Consider the following 19,227-nt stretch of genomic DNA (forward strand, 5'->3'; position numbering starts at 1 on the left):
GCCAGAGTAATAGTCCAAGACCTTAACCATTAGGCCAGAGTAAGAGTCCAAGACCTTAACCATTAGGCCAGAGTAAGAGTTCAGACAGTAGCTATGAGGCCAGAGTAAGAGTTAAGACAGTAGCTATGAGGCCAGAGTAAGAGTTAAGACAGTAGCTATGAGGCCAGAGTAAGAGTTAAGACAGTAGCTATTAGGCCAGAGTAAGAGTTAAGACAGTAGCTATGAGGCCAGAGTAAGAGTCCAAGACCTTAACCATTAGGCCAGAGTAAGAGTTAAGACAGTAGCTATGAGGCCAGAGTAAGAGTCCAAGACCTTAACCATTAGGCCAGAGTAAGATTTAAGCCAGTAGCTATGAGGTCAGAGTAAGAGTTAAGACAGTAGCTATGAGGCCAGAGTAAGAGTTAAGACAGTAGCTATGAGGCCAGAGTAAGAGTCCAAGACCTTAACCATTAGGCCAGAGTAAGAGTTAAGACAGTAGCTATGAGGCCAGAGTAAGAGTTAAGACAGTAGCTATGAGGCCAGAGTAATAGTTAAGACAGTAGCTATGAGGCCAGAGTAAGAGTCCAAGACCTTAGAAATTAGGCCAGAGTAGGAGTTAAGACAGTAGCTATGAGGCCAGAGTAAGAGTTAAGATAGTAGCTATTAGGCCAGAGTAAGAGTTAAGACAGTAGCTATTAGGCCAGAGTAAGAGTTAAGACAGTAGCTATGAGGCCAGAGTAAGAGTTAAAACAGTAGCTATGAGGCCAGAGTAAGAGTTAAGACAGTAGCTATTAGGCCAGAGTGAGAGTTAAGACAGTAGCTATTAGGCCAGAGAAAGAGTTCAGACAGTAGCTATGAGGCCAGAGTAAGAGTTAAGACAGTAGCTATGAGGCCAGAGTAAGAGTTAAGACAGTAGCTATGAGGCCAGAGTAAGAGTCCAAGACCTTAACCATTAGGCCAGAGTAAGAGTTAAGACAGTAGCTATGAGGCCAGAGTAAGAGTCCAAGACCTTAACCATTAGGCCAGAGTAAGAGTTAAGACAGTAGCTATGAGGCCAGAGTAAGAGTTAAGACAGTAGCTATGAGGCCAGAGTAAGAGTCCAAGACCTTAACCATTAGGCCAGAGTAAGAGTTAAGACAGTAGCTATGAGGCCAGAGTAAGAGTTAAGACAGTAGCTATGAGGCCAGATTAAGAGTTAAGACAGTAGCTATGAGGCCAGAGTAAGAGTCCAAGACCTTAACCATTAGGCCAGAGTAAGAGTTAAAACAATAGCTATGAGGCCAGAGTAAGAGTTAAGACAGTAGCTATTAGGCCAGAGTAAGAGTTAAGACAGTAGCTATGAGGCCAGAGTAAGAGTTAAGACAGTAGCTATTAGGCCAGTGTTAGAGTTAAGACAGTAGCTATCAGGCCAGAGTAAGAGTTAAGACAGTAGCTATGAGGCCAGAGTAAGAGTTAAGACAGTAGCTATGAGGCCAGAGTAAGAGTTTAGACAGTAGCTATTAGGCCACAGTAAGAGTCCAAGACCTTAACCATTAGGCCATAGTAAGAGTTAAGACAGTAGCTATGAGGCCAGAGTAAGAGTCCAAGACCTTAACCATTAGGCCAGAGTAAGAGTTAAGACAGTAGCTATGAGGCCAGAGTAAGAGTCCAAGACCTTAACCATTAGGCCAGAGTAAGAGTTAAGACAGTAGCTATGAGGCCAGAGTAAGAGTTACGACAGTAGCTATGAGGCCAGAGTAAGAGTTAAGACAGTAGCTATGAGGCCAGAGTAAGAGTCCAAGACCTTAACCATTAGGCCAGAGTAAGAGTTAAGACAGTAGCTATGAGGCCAGAGTAAGAGTCCAAGACCTTAACCATTAGGCCAGAGTAAGAGTTAAGACAGTAGCTATGAGGCCAGAGTAAGAGTTAAGACAGTAGCTATGAGGCCAGAGTAAGAGTTAAGACAGTAGCTATGAGGCCAGAGTAAGAGTTAAGACAGTAGCTATTGGGCCAGAGTAAGAGTTAAGACAGTAGCTATGAGGCCAGAGTAAGAGTTAAGACAGTAGCTATGAGGCTAGAGTAAGAGATAAGACAGTAGCTATGAGGCTAGAGTAAGAGTTAAGACAGTAGCTATTAGGCCACAGTAAGAGTCAAAGACCTTAACCATTAGGCCATAGTAAGAGTTAAGACAGTAGCTATGAGGCCAGAGTAAGAGTCCAAGACCTTAACCATTAGGCCAGAGTAAGAGTTAAGACAGTAGCTATGAGGCCAGAGTAAGAGTTAAGACAGTAGCTGTTAGGCCAGAGTAAGAGTCCAAGACCTTAACCATTAGGCCAGAGTAAGAGTTAAGACAGTAGCTCTGAGGCCAGAGTAAGAGTTAAGACAGTAGCTATGAGGCCAGAGTAAGAGTTAAGACAGTAGCTATGAGGCCAGAGTAAGAGTTAAAACAGTAGCTATGAGGCCAGAGTAAGAGTTAAGACAGTAGCTATTAGGCCAGAGTGAGAGTTAAGACAGTAGCTATTAGGCCAGAGAAAGAGTTAAGACAGTAGCTATGAGGCCAGAGTAAGAGTTAAGACAGTAGCTATGAGGCCAGAGTAAGAGTTAAGACAGTAGCTATGAGGCCAGAGTAAGAGTCCAAGACCTTAACCATTAGGCCAGAGTAAGAGTTAAGACAGTAGCTATGAGGCCAGAGTAAGAGTCCAAGACCTTAACCATTAGGCCAGAGTAAGAGTTAAGACAGTAGCTATGAGGCCAGAGTAAGAGTTAAGACAGTAGCTATGAGGCCAGAGTAAGAGTCCAAGACCTTAACCATTAGGCCAGAGTAAGAGTTAAGACAGTAGCTATGAGGCCAGAGTAAGAGTTAAGACATTAGCTATTAGGCCAAAGTAAGAGTTAAGACAGTAGCTATTAGGCCAGAAGAAGAGTCCAAGACCTTAACCATTAGGCCAGAGTAAGAGATAAGACAATAGCTATGAGGCCAGAGTAAGAGTTAAGACAGTAGCTATGAGGCCAGAGTAAGAGTTAAGATAGTAGCTATGAAGCCAGAGTAAGAGTTACGACAGTAGCTATGAGGCCAGAGTAAGAGTCCAAGACCTTAACCATTAGGCCAGAGTAAGAGTTAAGACAGTAGCTATTAGGCCAGAGTAAGAGTTAAGACAGTAGCTATGAGGCCAGAGTAAGAGTCCAAGACCTTAACCATTAGGCCAGAGTAAGAGTTAAGACAGTAGCTATGAGGCCAGAGTAAGAGTTAAGACAGTAGCTATGAGGCCAGAGTAATAGTCCAAGACCTTAACCATTAGGCCAGAGTAAGAGTCCAAGACCTTAACCATTAGGCCAGAGTAAGAGTTAAGACAGTAGCTATGAGGCCAGAGTAAGAGTTAAGACAGTAGCTATGAGGCCAGAGTAAGAGTTAAGACAGTAGCTATGAGGCCAGAGTAAGAGTTAAGACAGTAGCTATTAGGCCAGAGTAAGAGTTAAGGCAGTAGCTATGAGGCCAGAGTAAGAGTCCAAGACCTTAACCATTAGGCCAGAGTAAGAGTTAAGACAGTAGCTATGAGGCCAGAGTAAGAGTCCAAGACCTTAACCATTAGGCCAGAGTAAGATTTAAGCCAGTAGCTATGAGGTCAGAGTAAGAGTTAAGACAGTAGCTATGAGGCCAGAGTAAGAGTTAAGACAGTAGCTATGAGGCCAGAGTAAGAGTCCAAGACCTTAACCATTAGGCCAGAGTAAGAGTTAAGACAGTAGCTATGAGGCCAGAGTAAGAGTTAAGACAGTAGCTGTTAGGCCAGAGTAAGAGTCCAAGACCTTAACCATTAGGCCAGAGTAAGAGTTAAGACAGTAGCTCTGAGGCCAGAGTAAGAGTTAAGACAGTAGCTATGAGGCCAGAGTAAGTGTTAAGACAGTAGCTATGAGGCCAGAGTAAGAGTTAAGACAGTAGCTATTAGGCCACAGTAAGAGTCCAAGACCTTAACCATTAGGCCAGAGTAAGAGTTAAGACAGTAGCTATTAGGCCAGAGTAAGAGTCCAAGACCTTAACCATTAGGCCAGAGTAAGAGGTAAGACAGTAGCTCTGAGGCCAGAGTAAGAGTTAAGACAGTAGCTATGAGGCCAGAGTAAGAGTTAAGACAGTAGCTATGAGGCCAGAGTAAGAGTCCAAGACCTTAACCATTAGGCCAGAGTAAGAGTTAAGACAGTAGCAATGAGGCCAGAGTAAGAGTCCAAGACCTTAACCATTAGGCCAGAGTAAGAGTTAAGACAGTAGCTATGAGGCCAGAGTAAGAGTTAAGACAGTAGCTATGAGGCCAGAGTAAGAGTTAAGACAGTACCTATGAGTCCAGAGTAAGAGTTAAGACAGTAGCTATGAGGCCAGAGTAAGAGTTAAGACAGTAGCTATGAGGCCAGAGTAAGAGTTAAGACAGTAGCTATTAGGCCAGAGTAAGAGTTAAGACAGTAGCTATTAGGCCAGAGTAAGAGTCCAAGACCTTAACCATTAGGCCAGAGTAAGAGTTAAGACAGTAGCTATGAGGCCAAAGTAAGAGTTAAGACAGTAGCTATTAGGCCAGAGTAAGAGTTAAGACAGTATCTATTAGGCCAGAGAAAGAGTTAAGACAGTAGCTATGAGGCCAGAGTAAGAGTTAAGTCAGTAGCTATGAGGCCAGAGTAAGAGTCCAATACCTTAACCATTAGGCCAGAGTAAGAGTTAAGACAGTAGCTATTAGGCCAGAGTAAGAGTTAAGACAGTAGCTATTAGGCCAGAGTAAGAGTTAAGACAGTAGCTATTAGGCCAGAGTAAGAGTTAAGACAGTAGCTATGAGGCCAGAGTAAGAGTTAAGACAGTAGCTATGAGGCCAGAGTAAGAGTCCAAGACCTTAACCATTAGGCCAGAGTAAGAGTTAAGACAGTAGCTATGAGGCCAGAGTAAGGGTTAAGACAGTAGCTATAAGGCCAGAGTAAGAGTTAAGACAGTAGCTATGAGGCCAGAGTAAGAGTTAAGACAGAAGCTATTAGGCCAGAGTAAGAGTTAAGACAGTAGCTATGAGGCCAGAGTAAGAGTCCAAGACCTTAACCATTAGGCCAGAGTAAGAGTTAAGACAGTAGCTATGAGGCCAGAGTAAGAGTCCAAGACCTTAACCATTAGGCCAGAGTAAGAGTTAAGACAGTAGCTATGAGGCCAGAGTAAGAGTTAAGACAGTAGCTATGAGGCCAGAGTAATAGTCCAAGACCTTAACCATTAGGCCAGAGTAAGAGTCCAAGACCTTAACCATTAGGCCAGAGTAAGAGTCCAAGAACTTAACCATTAGGCCAGAGTAAGAGTTAAGACAGTAGCTATGAGGCCAGAGTAAGAGTTAAAACAGTAGCTATGAGGCCAGAGTAAGAGTTAAGACAGTAGCTATGAGGCCAGAGTAAGAGTTGAGACAGTAGCTATTAGGCCAGAGTAAGAGTTAAGACAGTAGCTATGAGGCCAGAGTAAGAGTCCAAGACCTTAACCATTAGGCCAGAGTAAGAGTTAAGACAGTAGCTATGAGGCCAGAGTAAGAGTTAAGACAGTAGATATGAGGCCAGAGTAAGAGTTAAGACAGTAGCAATTAGGCCAGAGTAGGAGTTAAGACAGTAGCTATGAGGCCAGAGTAAGAGTTAAGACAGTAGCTATGAGGCCAGAGTAAGAGTTAAGACAGTAGCTATGAGGCCAGAGTAAGAGTCCAAGACCTTAACCATTAGGCCAGAGTAAGAGTTAAGACAGTAGCTATGAGGCCAGAGTAAGAGTTAAGACAGTAGCTATGAGGCCAGAGTAATAGTTAAGACAGTAGCTATGAGGCCAGAGTAAGAGTCCAAGACCTTAAAAATTAGGCCAGAGTAGGAGTTAAGACAGTAGCTATGAGGCCAGAGTAAGAGTTAAGATAGTAGCTATTAGGCCAGAGTAAGAGTTAAGACAGTAGCTATTAGGCCAGAGTAAGAGTTAAGACAGTAGCTATGAGGCCAGAGTAAGAGTTAAAACAGTAGCTATGAGGCCAGAGTAAGAGTTAAGACAGTAGCTATTAGGCCAGAGTGAGAGTTAAGACAGTAGCTATTAGGCCAGAGAAAGAGTTAAGACAGTAGCTATGAGGCCAGAGTAAGAGTTAAGACAGTAGCTATGAGGCCAGAGTAAGAGTTAAGACAGTAGCTATGAGGCCAGAGTAAGAGTCCAAGACCTTAACCATTAGGCCAGAGTAAGAGTTAAGACAGTAGCTATGAGGCCAGAGTAAGAGTCCAAGACCTTAACCATTAGGCCAGAGTAAGAGTTAAGACAGTAGCTATGAGGCCAGAGTAAGAGTTAAGACAGTTGCTATGAGGCCAGAGTAAGAGTCCAAGACCTTAACCATTAGGCCAGAGTAAGAGTTAAGACAGTAGCTATGAGGCCAGAGTAAGAGTTAAGACATTAGCTATTAGGCCAAAGTAAGAGTTAAGACAGTAGCTATTAGGCCAGAAGAAGAGTCCAAGACCTTAACCATTAGGCCAGAGTAAGAGTTAAGACAATAGCTATGAGGCCAGAGTAAGAGTTAAGACAGTAGCTATGAGGCCAGAGTAAGAGTTAAGATAGTAGCTATGAAGCCAGAGTAAGAGTTAAGACAGTAGCTATGAGGCCAGAGTAAGAGTCCAAGACCTTAACCATTAGGCCAGAGTAAGAGTTAAGACAGTAGCTATTAGGCCAGAGTAAGAGTTAAGACAGTAGCTATGAGGCCAGAGTAAGAGTCCAAGACCTTAACCATTAGGCCAGAGTAAGAGTTAAGACAGTAGCTATGAGGCCAGAGTAAGAGTTAAGACAGTAGCTATGAGGCCAGAGTAATAGTCCAAGACCTTAACCATTAGGCCAGAGTAAGAGTCCAAGACCTTAACCATTAGGCCAGAGTAAGAGTTAAGACAGTAGCTATGAGGCCAGAGTAAGAGTTAAGACAGTAGCTATGAGGCCAGAGTAAGAGTTAAGACAGTAGCTATTAGGCCAGAGTAAGAGTTAAGACAGTAGCTATGAGGCCAGAGTAAGAGTCCAAGACCTTAACCATTAGGCCAGAGTAAGAGTTAAGACAGTAGCTATGAGGCCAGAGTAAGAGTCCATGACCTTAACCATTAGGCCAGAGTAAGATTTAAGCCAGTAGCTATGAGGTCAGAGTAAGAGTTAAGACAGTAGCTATGAGGCCAGAGTAAGAGTTAAGACAGTAGCTATGAGGCCAGAGTAAGAGTCCAAGACCTTAACCATTAGGCCAGAGTAAGAGTTAAGACAGTAGCTATGAGGCCAGAGTAAGAGTTAAGACAGTAGCTATGAGGCCAGAGTAATAGTTAAGACAGTATCTATGAGGCCAGAGTAAGAGTTCAAGACCTTAGAAAGTAGGCCAGAGTAGGAGTTAAGACAGTAGCTATGAGGCCAGAGTAAGAGTTAAGATAGTAGCTATTAGGCCAGAGTAAGAGTTAAGACAGTAGCTATTAGGCCAGAGTAAGAGTTAAGACAGTAGCTATGAGGCCAGAGTAAGAGTTAAAACAGTAGCTATGAGGCCAGAGTAAGAGTTAAGACAGTAGCTATTAGGCCAGAGTGAGAGTTAAGACAGTAGCTATTAGGCCAGAGAAAGAGTTCAGACAGTAGCTATGAGGCCAGAGTAAGAGTTAAGACAGTAGCTATGAGGCCAGAGTAAGAGTTAAGACAGTAGCTATGAGGCCAGAGTAAGAGTCCAAGACCTTAACCATTAGGCCAGAGTAAGAGTTAAGACAGTAGCTATGAGGCCAGAGTAAGAGTCCAAGACCTTAACCATTAGGCCAGAGTAAGAGTTAAGACAGTAGCTATGAGGCCAGAGTAAGAGTTAAGACAGTAGCTATGAGGCCAGAGTAAGAGTCCAAGACCTTAACCATTAGGCCAGAGTAAGAGTTAAGACAGTAGCTATGAGGCCAGAGTAAGAGTTAAGACAGTAGCTATGAGGCCAGATTAAGAGTTAAGACAGTAGCTATGAGGCCAGAGTAAGAGTCCAAGACCTTAACCATTAGGCCAGAGTAAGAGTTAAAACAATAGCTATGAGGCCAGAGTAAGAGTTAAGACAGTAGCTATTAGGCCAGAGTAAGAGTTAAGACAGTAGCTATGAGGCCAGAGTAAGAGTTAAGACAGTAGCTATTAGGCCAGTGTTAGAGTTAAGACAGTAGCTATCAGGCCAGAGTAAGAGTTAAGACAGTAGCTATGAGGCCAGAGTAAGAGTTAAGACAGTAGCTATGAGGCCAGAGTAAGAGTTTAGACAGTAGCTATTAGGCCACAGTAAGAGTCCAAGACCTTAACCATTAGGCCATAGTAAGAGTTAAGACAGTAGCTATGAGGCCAGAGTAAGAGTCCAAGACCTTAACCATTAGGCCAGAGTAAGAGTTAAGACAGTAGCTATGAGGCCAGAGTAAGAGTCCAAGACCTTAACCATTAGGCCAGAGTAAGAGTTAAGACAGTAGCTATGAGGCCAGAGTAAGAGTTACGACAGTAGCTATGAGGCCAGAGTAAGAGTTAAGACAGTAGCTATGAGGCCAGAGTAAGAGTCCAAGACCTTAACCATTAGGCCAGAGTAAGAGTTAAGACAGTAGCTATGAGGCCAGAGTAAGAGTCCAAGACCTTAACCATTAGGCCAGAGTAAGAGTTAAGACAGTAGCTATGAGGCCAGAGTAAGAGTTAAGACAGTAGCTATGAGGCCAGAGTAAGAGTTAAGACAGTAGCTATGAGGCCAGAGTAAGAGTTAAGACAGTAGCTATTGGGCCAGAGTAAGAGTTAAGACAGTAGCTATGAGGCCAGAGTAAGAGTTAAGACAGTAGCTATGAGGCTAGAGTAAGAGATAAGACAGTAGCTATAAGGCTAGAGTAAGAGTTAAGACAGTAGCTATTAGGCCACAGTAAGAGTCAAAGACCTTAACCATTAGGCCATAGTAAGAGTTAAGACAGTAGCTATGAGGCCAGAGTAAGAGTCCAAGACCTTAACCATTAGGCCAGAGTAAGAGTTAAGACAGTAGCTATGAGGCCATAGTAAGAGTTAAGACAGTAGCTGTTAGGCCAGAGTAAGAGTCCAAGACCTTAACCATTAGGCCAGAGTAAGAGTTAAGACAGTAGCTCTGAGGCCAGAGTAAGAGTTAAGACAGTAGCTATGAGGCCAGAGTAAGAGTTAAAACAGTAGCTATGAGGCCAGAGTAAGAGTTAAGACAGTAGCTATTAGGCCAGAGTGAGAGTTAAGACAGTAGCTATTAGGCCAGAGAAAGAGTTAAGACAGTAGCTATGAGGCCAGAGTAAGAGTTAAGACAGTAGCTATGAGGCCAGAGTAAGAGTTAAGACAGTAGCTATGAGGCCAGAGTAAGAGTCCAAGACCTTAACCATTAGGCCAGAGTAAGAGTTAAGACAGTAGCTATGAGGCCAGAGTAAGAGTCCAAGACCTTAACCATTAGGCCAGAGTAAGAGTTAAGACAGTAGCTATGAGGCCAGAGTAAGAGTTAAGACAGTAGCTATGAGGCCAGAGTAAGAGTCCAAGACCTTAACCATTAGGCCAGAGTAGGAGTTAAGACAGTAGCTATGAGGCCAGAGTAAGAGTTAAGACATTAGCTATTAGGCCAAAGTAAGAGTTAAGACAGTAGCTATTAGGCCAGAAGAAGAGTCCAAGACCTTAACCATTAGGCCAGAGTAAGAGTTAAGACAATAGCTATGAGGCCAGAGTAAGAGTTAAGACAGTAGCTATGAGGCCAGAGTAAGAGTTAAGATAGTAGCTATGAAGCCAGAGTAAGAGTTAAGACAGTAGCTATGAGGCCAGAGTAAGAGTCCAAGACCTTAACCATTAGGCCAGAGTAAGAGTTAAGACAGTAGCTATTAGGCCAGAGTAAGAGTTAAGACAGTAGCTATGAGGCCAGAGTAAGAGTCCAAGACCTTAACCATTAGGCCAGAGTAAGAGTTAAGACAGTAGCTATGAGGCCAGAGTAAGAGTTAAGACAGTAGCTATGAGGCCAGGGTAATAGTCCAAGACCTTAACCATTAGGCCAGAGTAAGAGTCCAAGACCTTAACCATTAGGCCAGAGTAAGAGTTAAGACAGTAGCTATGAGGCCAGAGTAAGAGTTAAGACAGTAGCTATGAGGCCAGAGTAAGAGTTAAGACAGTAGCTATGAGGCCAGAGTAAGAGTTAAGACAGTAGCTATTAGGCCAGAGTAAGAGTTAAGGCAGTAGCTATGAGGCCAGAGTAAGAGTCCAAGACCTTAACCATTAGGCCAGAGTAAGAGTTAAGACAGTAGCTATGAGGCCAGAGTAAGAGTCCAAGACCTTAACCATTAGGCCAGAGTAAGATTTAAGCCAGTAGCTATGAGGTCAGAGTAAGAGTTAAGACAGTAGCTATGAGGCCAGAGTAAGAGTTAAGACAGTAGCTATGAGGCCAGAGTAAGAGTCCAAGACCTTAACCATTAGGCCAGAGTAAGAGTTAAGACAGTAGCTATGAGGCCAGAGTAAGAGTTAAGACAGTAGCTATGAGGCCAGAGTAATAGTTAAGACAGTAGCTATGAGGCCAGAGTAAGAGTCCAAGACCTTAAAAATTAGGCCAGAGTAGGAGTTAAGACAGTAGCTATGAGGCCAGAGTAAGAGTTAAGATAGTAGCTATTAGGCCAGAGTAAGAGTTAAGACAGTAGCTATTAGGCCAGAGTAAGAGTTAAGACAGTAGCTATGAGGCCAGAGTAAGAGTTAAAACAGTAGCTATGAGGCCAGAGTAAGAGTTAAGACAGTAGCTATTAGGCCAGAGTGAGAGTTAAGACAGTAGCTATTAGGCCAGAGAAAGAGTTCAGACAGTAGCTATGAGGCCAGAGTAAGAGTTAAGACAGTACCTATGAGGCCAGAGTAAGAGTTAAGACAGTAGCTATGAGGCCAGAGTAAGAGTCCAAGACCTTAACCATTAGGCCAGAGTAAGAGTTAAGACAGTAGCTATGAGGCCCGAGTAAGAGTCCAAGACCTTAACCATTAGGCCAGAGTAAGAGTTAAGACAGTAGCTATGAGGCCAGAGTAAGAGTTAAGACAGTAGCTATGAGGCCAGAGTAAGAGTCCAAGACCTTAACCATTAGGCCAGAGTAAGAGTTAAGACAATAGCTATGAGGCCAGAGTAAGAGTTAAGACAGTAGCTATGAGGCCAGATTAAGAGTTAAGACAGTAGCTATGAGGCCAGAGTAAGAGTCCAAGACCTTAACCATTAGGCCAGAGTAAGAGTTAAAACAATAGCTATGAGGCCAGAGTAAGAGTTAAGACAGTAGCTATTAGGCCAGAGTAAGAGTTAAGACAGTAGCTATGAGGCCAGAGTAAGAGTTAAGACAGTAGCTATTAGGCCAGAGTAAGAGTTAAGACAGTAGCTATCAGGCCAGAGTAAGAGTTAAGACAGTAGCTATGAGGCCAGAGTAAGAGTTAAGACAGTAGCTATGAGGCCAGAGTAAGAGTTTAGACAGTAGCTATTAGGCCACAGTAAGAGTCCAAGACCTTAACCATTAGGCCATAGTAAGAGTTAAGACAGTAGCTATGAGGCCAGAGTAAGAGTCCAAGACCTTAACCATTAGGCCAGAGTAAGAGTTAAGACAGTAGCTATGAGGCCAGAGTAAGAGTTAAGACAGTAGCTATGAGGCCAGAGTAAGAGTCCAAGACCTTAACCATTAGGCCAGAGTAAGAGTTAAGACAGTAGCTATGAGGCCAGAGTAAGAGTCCAAGACCTTAACCATTAGGCCAGAGTAAGAGTTAAGACAGTAGCTATGAGGCCAGAGTAAGAGTTAAGACAGTAGCTATGAGGCCAGAGTAAGAGTTAAGACAGTAGCTATGAGGCCAGAGTAAGAGTTAAGACAGTAGCTATGAGGCCAGAGTAAGAGTTAAGACAGTAGCTATTGGGCCAGAGTAAGAGTTAAGACAGTAGCTATGAGGCCAGAGTAAGAGTTAAGACAGTAGCTATGAGGCTAGAGTAAGAGATAAGACAGTAGCTATGAGGCTAGAGTAAGAGTTAAGACAGTAGCTATTAGGCCACAGTAAGAGTCAAAGACCTTAACCATTAGGCCATAGTAAGAGTTAAGACAGTAGCTATGAGGCCAGAGTAAGAGTCCAAGACCTTAACCATTAGGCCAGAGTAAGAGTTAAGACAGTAGCTATGAGGCCAGAGTAAGAGTTAAGACAGTAGCTGTTAGGCCAGAGTAAGAGTCCAAGACCTTAACCATTAGGCCAGAGTAAGAGTTAAGACAGTAGCTCTGAGGCCAGAGTAAGAGTTAAGACAGTAGCTATGAGGCCAGAGTAAGTGTTAAGACAGTAGCTATGAGGCCAGAGTAAGAGTTAAGACAGTAGCTATTAGGCCACAGTAAGAGTCCAAGACCTTAACCATTAGGCCAGAGTAAGAGTTAAGACAGTAGCTATTAGGCCAGAGTAAGAGTCCAAGACCTTAACCATTAGGCCAGAGTAAGAGGTAAGACAGTAGCTCTGAGGCCAGAGTAAGAGTTAAGACAGTAGCTATGAGGCCAGAGTAAGAGTTAAGACAGTAGCTATGAGGCCAGAGTAAGAGTCCAAGACCTTAACCATTAGGCCAGAGTAAGAGTTAAGACAGTAGCAATGAGGCCAGAGTAAGAGTTAAGACAGTAGCTATGAGGCCAGAGTAAGAGTTAAGACAGTAGCTATGAGGTCAGAGTAAGAGTTAAGACAGTAGCTATGAGGCCAGAGTAAGAGTCCAAGACCTTAACCATTAGGCCAGAGTAAGAGTTAAGACAGTAGCTATGAGGCCATAGTAAGAATTCAGACAGTAGCTATGAGGCCAGAGTAAGAGTTAAGACAGTAGCTATGAGGCCAGAGTAAGAGTTAAGACAGTAGCTATGAGGCCAGAGTAAGAGTTAAGACAGTAGCTATGAGGCCAGAGTAAGAGTTAAGACAGTAGCTATGAGGTCAGAGTAAGAGTTAAGACAGTAGCTATGAGGCCAGAGTAAGAGTCCAAGACCTTAACCATTAGGCCAGAGTAAGAGTTAAGACAGTACCTATGAGGCCAGAGTAAGAGTTAAGACAGTAGCTATGAGGCCAGAGTAAGAGTTAAGACAGTAGCTATGAGGCCAGAGTAAGAGTTAAGACAGTAGCTATGAGGCCAGAGTAAGAGTCCAAGACCTTAACCATTAGGCCAGAGTAAGAGTTAAGACAGTAGCTATTAGGCCAGAGTAAGAGTTAAGACAGTAGCTATGAGGCCAGAGTAAGAGTTAAGGCAGTAGCTATTAGGCAAGAAGAAGAGTCCAAGGCCTTAACCATTAGGCCAGAGTAAGAGTTAAGACAGTAGCTATGAGGCCAGAGTAAGAGTTAAGACAGTAGCTATGAGGCCAGAGTAAGAGTCCAAGACCTTAACCATTAGGCCAGAGTAAGAGTTAGGACAGTAGCTATGAGGCCAGAGTAAGAGTTAAGACAGTAGCTATGAGTCCAGAGTAAGAGTTAAGACAGTAGCTATGAGGCCAGAGTGAGAGTTAAGACAATAGCTATGAGGCCTGAGTAAGAGTTAAGACAGTAGCTATGAGGCCATAGTAAGAGTCCAAGACCTTAACCATTAGGCCAGAGTAAGAGTTAAGACAGTAGCTATGAGGCCAGAGTAAGAGTTAAGACAGTACCTATGAGTCCAGAGTAAGAGTAAAGACAGTAGCTATGAGGCCAGAGTAAGAGTTAAGACAGTAGCTATGAGGCCAGAGTAAGAGTTAAGACAGTAGCTATGAGGCCAGAGTAAGAGTTAAGACAGTAGCTATGAGGCCAGAGTAAGAGTCCAAGACCTTAACCATTAGGCCAGAGTAAGAGTTAAGACAGTAGCTATTAGGCCAGAGTAAGAGTTAAGACAGTAGCTATTAGGCCAGAGTAAGAGATAAGACAGTAGCTATTAGGCCAGAGTAAGAGTTAAGACAGTAGCTATGGGGCCAGAGTAAGAGTTAAGACAGTAGCTATGAGGCCAGAGTAAGAGTTAAGACAGTAGCTATGATGCCAGAGTAAGAGTTAAGACAGTAGCTATTGGGCCAGAGTAAGAGTTAAGACAGTAGCTATGAGGCCAGAGTAAGAGTTAAGACAGTAGCTATGAGGCTAGAGTAAGAGATAAGACAGTAGCTATGAGGCTAGAGTAAGAGTTAAGACAGTAGCTATTAGGCCACAGTAAGAGTCAAAGACCTTAACCATTAGGCCATAGTAAGAGTTAAGACAGTAGCTATGAGGCCAGAGTAAGAGTCCAAGACCTTAACCATTAGGCCAGAGTAAGAGTTAAGACAGTAGCTATGAGGCCAGAGTAAGAGTTAAGACAGTAGCTGTTAGGCCAGAGTAAGAGTCCAAGACCTTAACCATTAGGCCAGAGTAAGAGTTAAGACAGTAGCTCTGAGGCCAGAGTAAGAGTTAAGACAGTAGCTATGAGGCCAGAGTAAGTGTTAAGACAGTAGCTATGAGGCCAGAGTAAGAGTTAAGACAGTAGCTATTAGGCCACAGTAAGAGTCCAAGACCTTAACCATTAGGCCAGAGTAAGAGTTAAGACAGTAGCTATTAGGCCAGAGTAAGAGTCCAAGACCTTAACCATTAGGCCAGAGTAAGAGGTAAGACAGTAGCTCTGAGGCCAGAGTAAGAGTTAAGACAGTAGCTATGAGGCCAGAGTAAGAGTTAAGACAGTAGCTATGAGGCCAGAGTAAGAGTCCAAGACCTTAACCATTAGGCCAGAGTAAGAGTTAAGACAGTAGCAATGAGGCCAGAGTAAGAGTTAAGACAGTAGCTATGAGGCCAGAGTAAGAGTCCAAGACCTTAACCATTAGGCCAGAGTAAGAGTTAAGACAGTAGCTATGAGGCCATAGTAAGAATTCAGACAGTAGCTATGAGGCCAGAGTAAGAGTTAAGACAGTAGCTATGAGGCCAGAGTAAGAGTTAAGACAGTAGCTATGAGGTCAGAGTAAGAGTTAAGACAGTAGCTATGAGGCCAGAGTAAGAGTCCAAGACCTTAACCATTAGGCCAGAGTAAGAGTTAAGACAGTACCTATGAGGCCAGAGTAAGAGTTAAGACAGTAGCTATGAGGCCAGAGTAAGAGTTTAGACAGTAGCTATTAGGCCACAGTAAGAGTCCAAGACCTTAACCATTAGGCCATAGTAAGAGTTAAGACAGTAGCTATGAGGCCAGAGTAAGAGTCCAAGACCTTAACCATTAGGCCAGAGTAAGAGTTAAGACAGTAGCTATGAGGCCAGAGTAAGAGTTAAGACAGTAGCTATGAGGCCAGAGTAAGAGTCCAAGACCTTAACCATTAGGCCAGAGTAAGAGTTAAGACAGTAGCTATGAGGCCAGAGTAAGAGTCCAAGACCTTAACCATTAGGCCAGAGTAAGAGTTAAGACAGTAGCTATGAGGCCAGAGTAAGAGTTAAGACAGTAGCTATGAGGCCAGAGTAAGAGTTAAGACAGTAGCTATGAGGCCAGAGTAAGAGTTAAGACAGTAGCTATGAGGCCAGAGTAAGAGTTAAGACAGTAGCTATTGGGCCAGAGTAAGAGTTAAGACAGTAGCTATGAGGCCAGAGTAAGAGTTAAGACAGTAGCTATGAGGCTAGAGTAAGAGATAAGACAGTAGCTATGAGGCTAGAGTAAGAGTTAAGACAGTAGCTATTAGGCCACAGTAAGAGTCAAAGACCTTAACCATTAGGCCATAGTAAGAGTTAAGACAGTAGCTATGAGGCCAGAGTAAGAGTCCAAGACCTTAACCATTAGGCCAGAGTAAGAGTTAAGACAGTAGCTATGAGGCCAGAGTAAGAGTTAAGACAGTAGCTGTTAGGCCAGAGTAAGAGTCCAAGACCTTAACCATTAGGCCAGAGTAAGAGTTAAGACAGTAGCTCTGAGGCCAGAGTAAGAGTTAAGACAGTAGCTATGAGGCCAGAGTAAGTGTTAAGACAGTAGCTATGAGGCCAGAGTAAGAGTTAAGACAGTAGCTATTAGGCCACAGTAAGAGTCCAAGACCTTAACCATTAGGCCAGAGTAAGAGTTAAGACAGTAGCTATTAGGCCAGAGTAAGAGTCCAAGACCTTAACCATTAGGCCAGAGTAAGAGGTAAGACAGTAGCTCTGAGGCCAGAGTAAGAGTTAAGACAGTAGCTATGAGGCCAGAGTAAGAGTTAAGACAGTAGCTATGAGGCCAGAGTAAGAGTCCAAGACCTTAACCATTAGGCCAGAGTAAGAGTTAAGACAGTAGCAATGAGGCCAGAGTAAGAGTTAAGACAGTAGCTATGAGGCCAGAGTAAGAGTTAAGACAGTAGCTATGAGGTCAGAGTAAGAGTTAAGACAGTAGCTATGAGGCCAGAGTAAGAGTCCAAGACCTTAACCATTAGGCCAGAGTAAGAGTTAAGACAGTAGCTATGAGGCCATAGTAAGAATTCAGACAGTAGCTATGAGGCCAGAGTAAGAGTTAAGACAGTAGCTATGAGGCCAGAGTAAGAGTTAAGACAGTAGCTATGAGGCCAGAGTAAGAGTTAAGACAGTAGCTATGAGGCCAGAGTAAGAGTTAAGACAGTAGCTATGAGGTCAGAGTAAGAGTTAAGACAGTAGCTATGAGGCCAGAGTAAGAGTCCAAGACCTTAACCATTAGGCCAGAGTAAGAGTTAAGACAGTACCTATGAGGCCAGAGTAAGAGTTAAGACAGTAGCTATGAGGCCAGAGTAAGAGTTAAGACAGTAGCTATGAGGCCAGAGTAAGAGTTAAGACAGTAGCTATGAGGCCAGAGTAAGAGTCCAAGACCTTAACCATTAGGCCAGAGTAAGAGTTAAGACAGTAGCTATTAGGCCAGAGTAAGAGTTAAGACAGTAGCTATGAGGCCAGAGTAAGAGTTAAGGCAGTAGCTATTAGGCAAGAAGAAGAGTCCAAGGCCTTAACCATTAGGCCAGAGTAAGAGTTAAGACAGTAGCTATGAGGCCAGAGTAAGAGTTAAGACAGTAGCTATGAGGCCAGAGTAAGAGTCCAAGACCTTAACCATTAGGCCAGAGTAAGAGTTAGGACAGTAGCTATGAGGCCAGAGTAAGAGTTAAGACAGTAGCTATGAGTCCAGAGTAAGAGTTAAGACAGTAGCTATGAGGCCAGAGTGAGAGTTAAGACAATAGCTATGAGGCCTGAGTAAGAGTTAAGACAGTAGCTATGAGGCCATAGTAAGAGTCCAAGACCTTAACCATTAGGCCAGAGTAAGAGTTAAGACAGTAGCTATGAGGCCAGAGTAAGAGTTAAGACAGTACCTATGAGTCCAGAGTAAGAGTAAAGACAGTAGCTATGAGGCCAGAGTAAGAGTTAAGACAGTAGCTATGAGGCCAGAGTAAGAGTTAAGACAGTAGCTATGAGGCCAGAGTAAGAGTTAAGACAGTAGCTATGAGGCCAGAGTAAGAGTCCAAGACCTTAACCATTAGGCCAGAGTAAGAGTTAAGACAGTAGCTATTAGGCCAGAGTAAGAGTTAAGACAGTAGCTATTAGGCCAGAGTAAGAGATAAGACAGTAGCTATTAGGCCAGAGTAAGAGTTAAGACAGTAGCTATGGGGCCAGAGTAAGAGTTAAGACAGTAGCTATGAGGCCAGAGTAAGAGTTAAGACAGTAGCTATGATGCCAGAGTAAGAGTTAAGACAGTAGCTATTGGGCCAGAGTAAGAGTTAAGACAGTAGCTATGAGGCCAGAGTAAGAGTTAAGACAGTAGCTATGAGGCTAGAGTAAGAGATAAGACAGTAGCTATGAGGCTAGAGTAAGAGTTAAGACAGTAGCTATTAGGCCACAGTAAGAGTCAAAGACCTTAACCATTAGGCCATAGTAAGAGTTAAGACAGTAGCTATGAGGCCAGAGTAAGAGTCCAAGACCTTAACCATTAGGCCAGAGTAAGAGTTAAGACAGTAGCTATGAGGCCAGAGTAAGAGTTAAGACAGTAGCTGTTAGGCCAGAGTAAGAGTCCAAGACCTTAACCATTAGGCCAGAGTAAGAGTTAAGACAGTAGCTCTGAGGCCAGAGTAAGAGTTAAGACAGTAGCTATGAGGCCAGAGTAAGTGTTAAGACAGTAGCTATGAGGCCAGAGTAAGAGTTAAGACAGTAGCTATTAGGCCACAGTAAGAGTCCAAGACCTTAACCATTAGGCCAGAGTAAGAGTTAAGACAGTAGCTATTAGGCCAGAGTAAGAGTCCAAGACCTTAACCATTAGGCCAGAGTAAGAGGTAAGACAGTAGCTCTGAGGCCAGAGTAAGAGTTAAGACAGTAGCTATGAGGCCAGAGTAAGAGTTAAGACAGTAGCTATGAGGCCAGAGTAAGAGTCCAAGACCTTAACCATTAGGCCAGAGTAAGAGTTAAGACAGTAGCAATGAGGCCAGAGTAAGAGTTAAGACAGTAGCTATGAGGCCAGAGTAAGAGTCCAAGACCTTAACCATTAGGCCAGAGTAAGAGTTAAGACAGTAGCTATGAGGCCATAGTAAGAATTCAGACAGTAGCTATGAGGCCAGAGTAAGAGTTAAGACAGTAGCTATGAGGCCAGAGTAAGAGTTAAGACAGTAGCTATGAGGTCAGAGTAAGAGTTAAGACAGTAGCTATGAGGCCAGAGTAAGAGTCCAAGACCTTAACCATTAGGCCAGAGTAAGAGTTAAGACAGTACCTATGAGGCCAGAGTAAGAGTTAAGACAGTAGCTATGAGGCCAGAGTAAGAGTTAAGACAGTAGCTATGAGGCCAGAGTAAGAGTTAAGACAGTAGCTATGAGGCCAGAGTAAGAGTCCAAGACCTTAACCATTAGGCCAGAGTAAGAGTTAAGACAGTAGCTATTAGGCCAGAGTAAGAGTTAAGACAGTAGCTATGAGGCCAGAGTAAGAGTTAAGGCAGTAGCTATTAGGCAAGAAGAAGAGTCCAAGGCCTTAACCATTAGGCCAGAGTAAGAGTTAAGACAGTAGCTATGAGGCCAGAGTAAGAGTTAAGACAGTAGCTATGAGGCCAGGGTAAGAGTCCAAGACCTTAACCATTAGGCCAGAGTAAGAGTTAGGACAGTAGCTATGAGGCCAGAGTAAGAGTTAAGACAGTAGCTATGAGTCCAGAGTAAGAGTTAAGACAGTAGCTATGAGGCCAGAGTGAGAGTTAAGACAATAGCTATGAGGCCTGAGTAAGAGTTAAGACAGTAGCTATGAGGCCATAGTAAGAGTCCAAGACCTTAACCATTAGGCCAGAGTAAGAGTTAAGACAGTAGCTATGAGGCCAGAGTAAGAGTTAAGACAGTACCTATGAGTCCAGAGTAAGAGTAAAGACAGTAGCTATGAGGCCAGAGTAAGAGTTA

This window comes from Triturus cristatus, chromosome 9 (genome assembly GCF_964204655.1).
Source record: "Triturus cristatus chromosome 9, aTriCri1.1, whole genome shotgun sequence".
NCBI lineage: Eukaryota > Metazoa > Chordata > Amphibia > Caudata > Salamandridae > Triturus > Triturus cristatus.